The sequence below is a fragment of the Ctenocephalides felis genome, unplaced genomic scaffold (assembly GCF_003426905.1).
Source record: "Ctenocephalides felis isolate EL2017-DRISC unplaced genomic scaffold, ASM342690v1 CF-g0.4_SCAFFOLD_01886, whole genome shotgun sequence".
Lineage (NCBI taxonomy): Eukaryota > Metazoa > Arthropoda > Insecta > Siphonaptera > Pulicidae > Ctenocephalides > Ctenocephalides felis.
Genome location: NW_020538040.1, coordinates 103535169 through 103546253, shown reverse-complemented (window position 1 = coordinate 103546253; position 11085 = coordinate 103535169). Strand labels below are relative to the sequence as shown.

Genomic DNA, 11085 nt, shown 5'->3' with positions numbered 1-11085 from the left:
AAATGACCATTTTAAGGACCACCCTAATATATATATGTATATATATATATATATATTGATGATTTTTTGTTCGACGTTGAAACATATTGAAATGAATAAAACAGCCAATGCGTCGAATGTAAACAATTTAATTTATTTTTTATACGTTTCGAGACTAGATGTGTCTCATCATTCAGCTAAAAGAAATTTACAATATAAAGAAAAGGTTTCAAAAAAATGAATTTATACAATGGAAAAATTAATTGAAAAAACAACAAATTATACACACCAGATCAGGAAAAACCCACTTTACTAAAACATTTTACAACACCACAATCACATGACACTACTGTAGGAAAACAAAAATAATTTACGAAAAGACCGAAAAAGGTAGATGTAAAAATGTATAAAATACATAATTATTTTTTTTCCAAGCATAGCAACACGAATGGACTAAGAATGCGTCGAGAGACGTGTAGACGGCTATGCGACCAACACGCGTGCATGTGGGAAGGGATATCAGGGGTGTAGTATGGCGTCAGATTTACAGAAATTAATTATATTTTGATAACTTTCTGAGAGTAAGCTAGAAGAACTGCGTTTGTTAACACAATTAGAATGTTAAAAGATGAAACATGATTCGGAAAATCTTCTAAGGTCTACATTTTTTTCTTTATATAAAATTATAGGATGGTCAGTATTAAACGAATGTTTGAAATTAATAATGTGCTCAGAAAACATTGTTTTAAATTGTCTAGGGTTTTTTGAATTATAAATATGTTGATTCATTCTCTTGCTAATGTATTGGGAACTTTCACCGATATAACAACTGTCACAATCTAAACAATTAGCATTATTTAGCATTAGCATTAGCAAACAATTAGCATTATCACATTAGCAAGAGAATGAATCAACATATTTATAATTCAAAAAACCCTAGACAATTTAAAACAATGTTTTCTGAGCACATTATTAATTTCAAACATTCGTTTAATACTGACCATCCTATAATTTTATATAAAGAAAAAAATGTAGACCTTAGAAGATTTTCCGAATCATGTTTCATCTTTTTACATTCTAATTGTGTTAACAAACGCAGTTCTTCTAGCTTACTCTCAGAAAGTTATCAAAATATAATTAATTTCTGTAAATCTGACGCCATACTACACCCCTGATATCCCTTCCCACATGCACGCGTGTTGGTCGCATAGCCGTCTACACGTCTCTCGACGCATTCTTAGTCCATTCGTGTTGCTATGCTTGGAAAAAAAATAATTATGTATTTTATACATTTTTACATCTACCTTTTTCGGTCTTTTCGTAAATTATTTTTGTTTTCCTACAGTAGTGTCATGTGATTGTGGTGTTGTAAAATGTTTTAGTAAAGTGGGTTTTTCCTGATCTGGTGTGTATAATTTGTTGTTTTTTCAATTAATTTTTCCATTGTATAAATTCATTTTTTTGAAACCTTTTCTTTATATTGTAAATTTCTTTTAGCTGAATGATGAGACACATCTAGTCTCGAAACGTATAAAAAATAAATTAAATTGTTTACATTCGACGCATTGGCTGTTTTATTCATTTCAATATATATATATATATATATATAAACTGATAAATTAATATGCTTGTAATTCAAACGTTTCTGTAAACATTTTTAGTATATGAGAAAGGACTAGTAGAAACTGAAAACTAAAAGTAAATAGAAATAAATTTACTCTGATTATGCTAATGGAAAATTATAAATCAAGTATCGCTCAATTTTCAATTCTCAATCTTCGAACCCCAATCCCTTCTCGAATGTGAAACCATTAAGATTCCGTTATGTATATGTTTATGTATATATCTTTCAAGGTACGTGTCACATATGCGACACATATTATTGAATTGCCTCAAACCAGGAAAGGAAATTTTCTCAGCTTGTTGTATGTAAACATATACAAGACCGCTAACCCACGATATAATAGCATAGTAATAGTATGGGGCAAATGGGACACGGAGCGCATGTGTGGCGGATCGCATCCAGACCGACCGACAGAATGTATTGACATGTCAACGTGTCAACGTGAGCAGATGTCAAGCAAGTGTGACTGTCGAACACAACGACCAAGACTTCTTTGAATACATTTATCAAAACTTTTTACGCTCGGGATTATTATTATACAATTGCTTTACGTTTCATACACAAAACAGGTAGTTACAATTTACAGGTGATCTATTTGCATATACACCTATTCTCCGTTTTACAAGGTATTCGTTTTACACGTTTTCGATCTTACATGGATTTTAAAAATATTGTATAAGAGAAATTTATTAGTTTTGGATTTAAGCAAAATTATAAACACAACTATAATTTGGTTAAATCGACTATAAGACTTTCAAATTAAGATTGTTTTACTGTCAAAATACAATACTATTGGGCTCGCCCGTAGGTAAGCGGTTAAAAGCGACGGGACTTGTTTCAGAGGTCCCGGGTTGGATATCCACTTCGAGCAGCCTGGCGTCAGGCAGCAGTGACAACAATTTTTACTTGAAAATATGGGTAGCAATATGTTTCCAAGTGAAAATAGCCCTTGCCCGGCATTGCTGCAGCAATAAAATGTCAGCCCTATTAGATTAATTCTAATAACAAAATCATCAAATAAGGATCGATTAACCATTGGGTTACCATCTAAAAAGATACGAAGTAAGGAGAAGTTTCAGCTCAACAACTCATAGGACGTAAAGTTCTGATTGGTGTTCAAAAATAATAAATAAAAAAAATACAATACTATAAATGTATGTTAAAGTTACAAAATCTTAGTAGGTTATGCCTATGATGAAAATAAACATGAAATGGAAACTCGCGGTTTTATGATCGCAATTAAATTGTATGTGTGTATAGCTATTTTGTTAGAAATGCCAAAACAAAGAGCATAATTGTTTTTAAACTTTATTTTTATTTTTGTTTACTTTTATCTATAAAGAATATGCAATATTTAAATTACTTTTTATTATATTTGTTGTAATATTTAAATAAATAAGTATACTTATTATTTGTTTTTCGTTCAATGTGTTTTTTATTCTTATTCAAAACTGACAAAGAAGTCATTTTTATAGTGATTTTCGTGTTCTTTCATATAAGAGTGAATTTTTCAAGTTGCACGTTTTTTCCTATCTTCCGTGTAGGTATATAAGGAAAATTGATAAAATTTATTAACAACATTCAACATTAGTGTTTAGGCAAATTTGTCAAACTTTAGTAAGAATTGGCAGAACTGATGAAAATCATTAATTTTGAATAATTAGCAAATTCAAAAGTATTAGAACCTGATGAAATTGCAAATAATTGGAAAAATTGCAAATGTTATAAAATGGGAAACTTTACAAACTATTAACTGATTTACCTATAATTTTCAAAAATTCTGTATGTGTTAATGCTGAACATCAAATAAATTGACAATTTTATCAGTAAAAAATCTTAAAAAATTTGAAAACATATGCATTTCTGTGTATTTTGAAAAAACATAACTTTGTAGCTATCCATAATTTGAAATTATGACTTTAAACTTTATCTGACAGAAAATTCTGAATAATATGTACAAAAATTAATATCAAATTACAATATGATATTTTATTGTAATAAGATTACAGATAATATCGCACCGCTCAAAAAAATTAATTGAGAAATTTAGTATTAAAAATTAATAACTGAGGTAAACATATATTTTCTCGAACGTAGTTTTTGTTGTTTGATTGAGAAAATGTTTGATTGAAAAACAGGTAAAAAGTGAATTCTGAAGATTGCTAATGATGAAGTCAGTATATAAATATAGATTATTGAAGAAGGTGACATTCCACATCTTTGAAACCGATGAATACATTGATTACTTTTTTTGAAAAACATTGAATATTTTTTCAATTTTTTTTATTTGAAATTACGACACAAATTACAACAAAAGCAAGGAAAACTATATATTTCTAGAATAAAATTTTAAAAAAAAGTTATTTGGCAGGCAAAATGTTATTTGTAAATCTTAGTCAACCAAATTGGCAAGATTTGACTAAGATTAAAACTTTTTATTATTATTGTTTAAAGTATTTGTTTTAATAGTATTCATAACGATCCACATTATGTATCTAACTATGTAATAATGTATGCTTCATCATACTCATTTAGAACATTAAATCAGAGAGCACTGAAGTAAAGAGTTTTTTTATGTTGAAATTTTATTAAATCTACTTTGTAGATGATCCCGACATAAAAACTTTTCATTCAACTTTTGGCATTTAAAATACTCGCATTTTGCTGTATTTACATAAACTGCATAATAGCTTATAACCGTAGAAAATAATTAATGAAGTAGCAGAAGAGATATAGACTCGGAAACGGAAATAATTAAGAAGTTCAGATTCATTTTAACGAAACATTTTTTAATAAAAAAACTTCCGTTTCTAAATGCGAGTCTAAGGTATAATGATGTAAGTATTTTCGGACGTGAGGCGTTAAAATCAAAGTTTGTAAGTGGGTGGATATACCAGACAATAAAATTTTAAGGAAAAGAAAAGTATTTTCACACAAAATAACTTCTCAAATGAAATATTTCCACATAAAACATCTTCTCAGATGAATTATATATTAATGAACATAGAATTATATAGAATTATTATATTCTATAGTTCATTATAACAAATAATTATATAAATTCAGGTCGTGATTTATAAACAGAAGACAGTTTTTTTTTAAGTTCTTAGACGAAATTGTAGATCTACGTATTATATATATATATATATATATATATATATATATATATATATATTTATATACATGGATTCGTCGTGGCAAAGGTCGTTAACGCGTTGACTTCGTACGGACAGGATCGCGCGTTAGATTCCCCGCTCTGGCAATCTGACATCGGGCAGCGAGATGTCCATTTTCAATTGAAAATATAAATCAAAATATGTTTCCAATTGAAAATAAGGCCATCTCGGGCACTGCGGTGTAAAATAGCAATGGATAATCTTTCACACTATTCAGTTATTCAACAAATAACTTCCCTGAATCGAGTTGGAGTTTTAACTCAGCTCACGGACCTGCCGTAGGGCAGTACTCCCATTATTTATATATATATATATATATATATATATATTAGAGTGGGCCAATTTTTTGCATATTGAGGCACCTCGCTAATTTAACTTTTTACATCATTTGAAACAATATTGTAAAAAAAAGCATAACCCGCAAATGAATTTAAAGTCAGCGAAAAATTTCAAACATTTTTTAATTTAAAGTAAAAATTGAAAAATCTCATGAAAAATATATTATGACATATATCGAGTTATACATCATTTTATTCGTAATTTTATTCTGCATCTTTCGTACGAACAAAGTTTTTTTGTATCTTTTACGGTTTAGACAGTATAAGGCAATCTGTGTAGTTGTTAACTTGTCAAAATGCAAAGTGCGGATAGGTTAGAGCAACACTCCTCACGATTCGATATTTCTCTAAAGAAAACATATAAACTATTATACATCATTAGAAAGGTCTCAAAATTCTTAGTTCTTTTTCCATACATCACAACTTCGAATTTTGCACGGTGTGGCCTACAGGCGAGTTGCCGTTATGAAAATCGGAAAATCTAGAGAAAATTATATGAACACACCTAACCATTTATATACCATTTTATTCGTAATTTTATTCTGCATCTTTCGTACGAACAAAGTTTTTTCGTATCTTTTACGGTTTTTATGTTATAGAGCAATATGTGTAGATGTTAACATGTCAAAATGCAAAGTGCGGCTAGGTTGGAGCAATACTCTTCACGATTCGATATTTCTCTAAAGAAAACATATAAACTATTATACATCATTAGAAAGGTCTCAAAATTCTTAGTTCTTTTCCCATATATCACAACTTCGAATTCCCAACGGTGTGGCCTACAGGCGAGTTGCCGTCGTGAAAATTCGGAAAAATCGGAAAATCTCGAGAAAATTATATGAACACACCTAACCATTTATATACCATTTTATTCGTAATTTTATTCTGCATCTTTCGTACGAACAAAGTTTTTTCGTATCTTTTACGGTTTTTATGTTATAGAGCAATATGTGTAGATGTTAACATGTCAAAATGCAAAGTGCGGCTAGGTTGGAGCAATACTCTTCACGATTCGATATTTCTCTAAAGAAAACATATAAACTATTATACATCATTAGAAAGGTCTCAAAATTCTTAGTTCTTTTCCCATATATCACAACTTCGAATTCCCAACGGTGTGGCCTACAGGCGAGTTGCCGTCGTGAAAATTCGGAAAAATCGGAAAATCTAGAGAAAATTATATGAACACACCTAACCATTTATATACCATTTTATTCGTAATTTTATTCTGCATCTTTCGTACGAACAAAGTTTTTTTGTATCTTTTACGGTTTAGACAGTATAAGGCAATCTGTGTAGTTGTTAACTTGTCAAAATGCAAAGTGCGGCTAGGTTGGAGCAATACTCCTCACGATTCGATATTTCTCTAAAGAAAACATATAAACTATTATACATCATTAGAAAGGTCTCAAAATTCTTAGTTCTTTTCCCATATATCACAACTTCGAATTCCCAACGGTGTGGCCTACAGGCGAGTTGCCGTCGTGAAAATTCGGAAAAATCGGAAAATCTAGAGAAAATTATATGAACACACCTAACCATTTATATACCATTTTATTCGTAATTTTATTCTGCATCTTTCGTACGAACAAAGTTTTTTCGTATCTTTTACGGTTTAAGAGAAAATCGAGGAAAACTGGTTTGAACATTTATTGTAAAATTAGAAAATTTAAACAAATAATTATAAAAAATAATATAACTATATATAAATTCGTTTTATATTCATTGAGATCTATAAAAATCAATAAATACATAATTTTATACAAAAGTTTAAAAAAACCCAAAAAACACCTAAAAACTCAATAATTAACTATAATTCATATTGTCCATATATATAAAACTGTTTGAACATCTAACAAAATTTTCGACAAAAATTTTTCTATCATAAGGGTTCACAGTTCGAAATTTTCCCAGACTTTTGTCTTGACGATTCACACCGTAAGCGCGAGCAGGCCCTCGCCGCAGGTCAAATGCACATCGCTTGGGACTCAGTCAAATACCTACGCTGTGGCCGCGCGCCTTATATAGGGGGATAGGTCGTGTCGAGTGCGATGCGAGCGAGCTCAGGCTAAAGTACGCTATGTTGTTCGGGCGGGTACGGATATCATTCCCCGGTGTAGTTTTTACATCATATTCGATACTTTTAGTCTGTCAATGATATATTAGCGTAACTTTTAATAATGTTGTGAGCCACATCTAGAATTATATACCCCGTATATATTCGGATGCTGGTTTGCGGCTATAGATAACTGGTGGTAGGATCATTCGTTTTTAAACGTTCGATCAGAGAGAGTTGAAATTATTTGGGTCTGCGGACCGCAAATATGAAATCTATATATTTTAATAATATAGAATTTTACAAATTGACTACGGTCAAATATATGTGAATATAGCAGAACTAGCAAAGCTTCTCGCAGCGATGGTCTTTCGTTTTATGAACGTTTGATCGGAGCGAGTTGAAATTATTTGGGTCTGCGGACCGCAAATATAAAATCTATATATTTTAATAATATAGGATTTTACAAATGGACTAAAGTCAAATAGATGGGTGGTGCAGCAGAACTGACGAAGCTTCTCGCACCGAGGATCATTCATTTATGAACGTTCGATCGGTGCGAGTTAAAATTATTTGGGTCTGCTGACCACAAATATGAAATCTTGTGATTACTCGACAAATTATTGCTGTAATCAAGTGCGCTCCTATAGTATAATATACTGTGGGCAAAAGCTTCTGGCAATGATCATTCGTTTCATTAACGTTTGACCGGAGCTAGTCGCAAAATATTGCGCAGTGTGCAAAAGCAGCGTGACGCAGTTTACAACCGCTTAGCGCTCTTATGCATTGTGTGAGAGCACTGCCATGTATATCTGCTCGGTATCGCCAAATGCCTGAGCGAATGACGAAGTTCGTTGTGAAAACGGCGTTCTTTTTGAATATTATACTTTAAACGCATAGCTCAATCAATTCTTTGGGCGCTAGATGAAAGTCTAGTGTTTTAAAGTCGATTGTAGTAAACGCTTGCGTTAGTATTCTATATACTCTGCACATTTTATTCAAATTGTGCGAATTTGAACATTCGCTTCATTGCGTTGTTTTAAGAAAATGAAAAATCAGCGAAAGCAGATTTTTCAATCTCACACACAGTGAAATATTCGTATTTCAATTTTAAAGCGAGGACGTTTGTTTTTGGACCACAACGTGCTCTAAAATTGCTAAAGTGGTTGCGCGTCCTAGAGAATTTATTTTCTTGCGACCCGCCATATAGCCTGTCCAGACCATCGCGGTGATGGTTCGCACGGTAACCCGAGGCGACCCGTCGCTGCAGGTCAAACTGTCGTAGACCGTGTCTAGAATAATATACGCCGTATATGTTTGGATGTCGGTTTACGGCCGGGTTCTGGACCTTATTTATAAGTGTTCAACCATACTGTACAGCATATCCGCGGGCATGTGTCGTTGACGCAAAGACTCTTATGCGGAAAATAAAATATACAAATGCAATCAACTCAATACTCTCCGAGCGAGAATAAAAGTTAGTTATAACGATGAATTCTTATAATGAATTCGCCCCGACGTTTTCAATCTAACGAAGGGTAAAGAGACTGTTTGAAATTAACTGGGTCTGCGGACCGCAAATTTCATGTACGGACCGCCGTTTCGACGGTTGTTAAAGGTCTAGCCTCTGTGTAAGCGCAGAATATATAAAATATCAAGTCGCGATGTAAACTGTTCGTCATGTCCAGGGAATATCGTACGACTCAGATATATATATGTAAGAAAATTCGTTGTTTAGAAATATTCATCGAACTTTTCTATACAAAGTGTGGTCTCTCGGGTGACGCCGAGGGACATTTACGCACTATGCTATTATATATATAGCACCCTGGTTGATCCTGCCAGTAGTATATGCTTGTCTCAAAGATTAAGCCATGCATGTCTCAGTGCAAGCCACATTAAGGTGAAACCGCGAATGGCTCATTACATCAGTTATGGTTCCTTAGATCGTACCCACATTACTTGGATAACTGTGGTAATTCTAGAGCTAATACATGCAAATAGAGTTCCGACCAGAGATGGAAGGAATGCTTTTATTAGATCAAAACCAATCGGTGGCGGGCTTGCCTTGCTCACCGTTTGACTTGGTGACTCTGAATAACTTTGTGCCGATCGCACGGTCTAGTACCGGCGACGCATCTTTCAAATGTCTGCCTTATCAACTGTCGATGGTAGTTTCTGCGACTACCATGGTTGTTACGGGTAACGGGGAATCAGGGTTCGATTCCGGAGAGGGAGCCTGAGAAACGGCTACCACATCCAAGGAAGGCAGCAGGCGCGCAAATTACCCACTCCCGGCACGGGGAGGTAGTGACGAAAAATAACGATACGGGACTCATCCGAGGCCCCGTAATCGGAATGAGTACACTTTAAATCCTTTAACGAGGATCTATTAGAGGGCCAGTCTGGTGCCAGCAGCCGCGGTAATTCCAGCTCTAATAGCGTATATTAAAGTTGTTGCGGTTAAAAAGCTCGTAGTTGAATCTGTGTCCCACACTGTCGGTTCACCGCTCGCGGTGTTCAACTGGCATGTCTGTGGGACGTCCTACCGGTGGGCTTAGCCCGTAAAAAGGCGGCCCAACTCAAAATCCTACCAAGGTGCTCTTCACCGAGTGTCGAGGTGGGCCGGTACGTTTACTTTGAACAAATTAGAGTGCTTAAAGCAGGCTCATTCGCCTGAATATTGTGTGCATGGAATAATGGAATAGGACCTCGGTTCTATTTTGTTGGTTTTCGGAATTCCGAGGTAATGATTAATAGGGACAACTGGGGGCATTCGTATTGCGACGTTAGAGGTGAAATTCTTGGATCGTCGCAAGACGGACAGAAGCGAAAGCATTTGCCAAATGTGTTTTCATCAATCAAGAACGAAAGTTAGAGGTTCGAAGGCGATCAGATACCGCCCTAGTTCTAACCATAAACGATGCCAGCTAGCGATCCGCCGAAGTTCCTCCGATGACTCGGCGGGCAGCTTCCGGGAAACCAAAGCTTTTGGGTTCCGGGGGAAGTATGGTTGCAAAGCTGAAACTTAAAGGAATTGACGGAAGGGCACTACAAGGAGTGGAGCCTGCGGCTTAATTTGACTCAACACGGGAAACCTCACCAGGTCCAGACACCGGAAGGATTGACAGATTGAGAGCTCTTTCTTGATTCGGTGGGTGGTGGTGCATGGCCGTTCTTAGTTGGTGGAGTGATTTGTCTGGTTAATTCTGATAACGAACGAGACTCTAGCCTGCTAAATAGACGTACTTTCTGGTATCGCAAAGACCCTCCGCTTCGGCTTCGGTCGTTGTTGGTTGTGGTTCTCACTACCGGCGTACAAATATATCTTCTTAGAGGGACAGGCGACATTTAGTCGCACGAAATTGAGCAATAACAGGTCTGTGATGCCCTTAGATGTTCTGGGCCGCACGCGCGCTACACTGAAGAGATCAGCAGGTTTTCCTTGGCCGAAAGGTCCGGGTAATCCGTTGAAGCCTCTTCGTGCTAGGGATTGGGGCTTGCAATTCTTCCCCATGAACGAGGAATTCCTAGTAAGCGCGAGTCATAAGCTTGCGTTGATTATGTCCCTGCCCTTTGTACACACCGCCCGTCGCTACTACCGATTGAATTATTTAGTGAGGTCTTCGGACCGGTGCGCGGCAGCGTTTCGACATTGCCGATGTTGCTGGGAAGATAACCAAACTTGATTATTTAGAGGAAGTAAAAGTCGTAACAAGGTTTCCGTAGGTGAACCTGCGGAAGGATCATTAACGTACATTTACTATTAAGTGAATGAAACGTGTGCTATATGTCGCAATATAATGTTGCAGACTAAATGTTGTGCGCTCCCATAGTATAATATACTGTGGGCAAAAGCCTCTGGCAATGATCATTCGTTTCATTAACGTTTGACCGGAGCTAGTCGCAAAA

The 11085-nt window shown here is 34.9% G+C and overlaps 1 non-coding gene across 1 annotated transcript; it reads left to right on the top strand.

The window, feature by feature from the left end:
- The first annotated feature begins 8998 nt into the window (after window positions 1–8998).
- On the top strand, window positions 8999–10925 carry LOC113378902. The gene has a single exon (XR_003367249.1). It is a non-coding gene; the product is annotated as a small subunit ribosomal RNA (ribosomal RNA).
- The last annotated feature ends 160 nt before the right edge of the window (window positions 10926–11085 follow it).